At 31.9% G+C, this 3,595-nt stretch overlaps 1 long non-coding RNA gene across 1 annotated transcript; it reads left to right on the top strand.

The window, feature by feature from the left end:
* Positions 1–1,288: 1,288 nt before the first annotated feature.
* Positions 1,289–2,549, top strand: LOC118750468. Its single transcript, XR_004994397.1, has 3 exons — positions 1,289–1,411; positions 1,494–1,597; positions 2,413–2,549. It is a non-coding gene; the product is annotated as an uncharacterized LOC118750468 (long non-coding RNA).
* The last annotated feature ends 1,046 nt before the right edge of the window (positions 2,550–3,595 follow it).

A 3,595-nucleotide genomic window follows, 5' to 3' on the forward strand; every position in this document is an offset into this window, starting at 1 on the left:
ACCTGCGTACATAAAGTTTATACCATGATAAAAATATTTATAAGGTACAATCGCTGAGAGCCAGCTTTGAGAATTTTGACGTTTACTAGCATTTTTGAAAATTTCTCTTGACGTCATTTCATCTGCTTGTTTTTATTTTCACTCAAACCAAAGAAATATATTTCTGAAGAAACATTAATATTTGAATGTACATTCATAGATATGTACACATGTATGTATGTATGTACATATGTAAATAAATATATGTTAGCAATTGTGTAATGAATTTCTGCCCACATGCTAAGGCGAAGATTTTGGGCTTAGATTTAAACAAATTTAACCTTGAAGTCACTGCACTTTTGCTAAGAACTATCTTGGGTCAAGTGGTGTGGCAAAAAATGAGCCTAGCGCACATAGGCACTTGAGAAAATCCACTGCCTTAACACCACCAACCTCGATCATGTTTTGCGTACACACGGTAATTGCGGGAACTTGAAAGAACTTTATACTGCTTTGATTGCAGGTAAAAACGGTATTAGCGCAGCCGCTAAAGCAGCATCTCATTTTCCTTCTATAAAACTTTAAGTTCTTCCCACATTTGAATAAATAAATTTTCAAATTATAAATTTTCACTTGTTTATTTTGAATTTATTTGACATTTGAATTATTTCGAAAGAGTAAACTCAAAATGCTAGCAAACGTCAAAAAAAACCCCAATTGCGGACGAATTGAGCGAGCGGTTTTACCTTTAAATATTTGTATCATGGTTTATACTAATGTTTATGTACGCAGGTATGAAACAACTCGTAACTTCTACAGTTTTCGTGTTTCCATTCTCAAATTTTTACAGCGTACTCCATAAAGTTTGACAACTATTCAGGCTGAAAAAAATAAAAATCAAACATGATGAAGTTAATAAAAGAGATAAAAAATAAAAAATGCGATTTTTTAATGCAATTTTTTTTTTATTTTAATTTATCTCACATTCTCTTGGAAAGCCAAGGTAATTACGTACATTTTGATAACTTAACTGATTTTCTTCGACAAATAGTTTATTAACTGCAAACAATTGAAAAAAGATACTTCCCCGTGAGTTCAAAATTTCGGGAATTTTTTTCGGGATTTTCGAATATCATGACCAAATAAAAGAATAGTTGTCTTCTTTTTTTCGGTAAAGAATGTAAAAAAATATATTTCACCCCAAAAAAAAAAAATATTGAGATGTAAATATTGTATGGAGTGACCCATAAGTTTCCCATTATAAACATAAATTCGTCCGAACATCTTTATTTTATTTATTTTAATCAATCAGGTTTCAGTATGCAAATGTGCTCTTCCCTGCTTTCCGATATGGAAACCTTTAAAGCAGCAAATCCAAAAGGAAAAATGGGGGACTTTATACGTTGGTACAGTCCCAAGGATTGGGAGGAAGGTAAAAATGCGCTTAAAAAGTAAATTTTATTATAACAAAATATACCCCATGATTTGCTCATTAAAAAAATATGTTTCTTAAGATGATCAACTTGGAGTGGGAAGGCTGAGCGCTCGCATGCAGGCTCCTGGTAATATCTGGCAAACAGTCTAGCAACAGGCGCAACCAGTACCGGCTAGCAAGCAGGTATATTTAACTGAAAATATATGAGTTAATTATATTTAAAACTAATATGTTAACACGATTTTCGAATAGAAACGTCTATTTGATGAAACGACTGAGGCAATCAAAGTTTTATACCGATCTGATTAATTTTCTATTTTTAAATGACAGCCGATAAGATTTAGATTTGGTAGAGCCCGATTTTTGAGTTTTTATTTGTTTATATAAATTTTTTGGTGTAAAATGCAGAGGAAGTAGCAGTTTTGAAAATCGATTATTCTGTTCCTTTAAATGAATGTCACACATAACAACTAGTTGAAGACAATTATGAGGTTCCCCCAAAACGAAAAATTATTGGATTCGCTTGAAATTTGTTACTTGGGAGTTTTTGTGGTCGCTGACTATGAATATGATTTTGATTTTTTTTTAATTATTGGATTCGTTTGAAATTTCTTACGCGGGAGTTTTTGGGGTCGGTCATTACACTCAGAAAAAAACTCTTTTCTCAGTGTACGAATATGAGCACGAATTTTTTAAATTCAAAATGGTGGATACAGTACATCAAAAGAAAAATTTTCTACAGAATCCAATAATTTCTTTTAACTTTGTCCGCCATATTGGATTTCAAAAAAACCACTCGTCATTTAAAAGGAACAATTTTTTTACCGAATTTTCAAGAATATGACCTTTCTTCTTTTACCTGAACCAATTTTATTCTAAATAAGTACGCTTTTAAATTTTTTCGGTGTACATAAATCATTTTTCAAAAATTTACCATTTCCATATTTCGAGTAGAAAAGTCCTTACACAAATATATGAATTCCATCTTGTTCAATTAGAGTTGCCGTCGGTTTTCCTGAGACCCGTACTTGTTTGCTAAATCAAAAGTTGCAAATGCTGAGCTACTGTATTGAGCGTTCAAAGTTTCGAAAATATGGCAACATGGAGGAATCTAAAAGTGAACCTGATTCCAACATGAACTTCAACGAGCATAAAAGAGATGACTGCAGTTTTGAGGAAGCTTCTAGTGAAACTGGGGATGAAGGTGAAGATGAGTTTTATGACTGCACGGAATATCCTCCAGAAGGTCGTGACAAATGTCTTGGTGACATAAGGCTATTAGATTGTGATGAACCGCTGTATATCCCTATAACACAAGATCCAGTGCCAAAAACAGAAGACGAATCGGAAGCAGATGCAGAATCAATGCTGAAGCTTGGAGCTAATTCAGGTCATATTAAAAAATATGTACATATATGGGTCATTCCATACAGTATTTACACCTCAATATTTTTTTGGGGTGAAATATATTTTTTTACATTCTTTGTCGAAATAAGGAAGACACCTATTTTTTTATTTCGTCATGATTATCGAAAATCTCGAAAAAAAATCCCGAAGTTTTGAACTCACGGAGAAGTATCTTTTTTTAATTGTTTGCAGTTAATAAACTATTTGTCGGAGAAAATCATTAAAAATCATTAAAAAGTCCGATTTTTTTATATTTTTTATTAACTTTATGTTTGATTTTTATTTTTTTCAACCTGAATAGTTGTCAAACTTTATGGAGTAAGCTGTAAAAATTTGAGAATGGAAACACAAAACTGTAGAAGTTACGATTTTTTTCATACCTGCGTACATAAAGTTTATACCATGATAAAAATATTTATAAGGTACAATCGCTGAGAGCCAGCTTTGAGAATTTTGACGTTTACTAGCATTTTTGAAAATTTCTCTTGACGTCATTTCATCTGCTTGTTTTTATTTTCACTCAAACCAAAGAAATATATTTCTGAAGAAACATTAATATTTGAATGTACATTCATAGATATGTACACATGTATGTATGTATGTACATATGTAAATAAATATATGTTAGCAATTGTGTAATGAATTTCTGCCCACATGCTAAGGCGAAGATTTTGGGCTTAGATTTAAACAAATTTAACCTTGAAGTCACTGCACTTTTGCTAAGAACTATCTTGGGTCAAGTGGTGTGGCAAAAAATGAGCCTAGCGCACATAG

Source organism: Rhagoletis pomonella, unplaced genomic scaffold, assembly GCF_013731165.1.
Source record: "Rhagoletis pomonella isolate Grant_MI unplaced genomic scaffold, Rhpom_1.0 Rhpom_scaffold_00252, whole genome shotgun sequence".
Taxonomy (NCBI): domain Eukaryota; kingdom Metazoa; phylum Arthropoda; class Insecta; order Diptera; family Tephritidae; genus Rhagoletis; species Rhagoletis pomonella.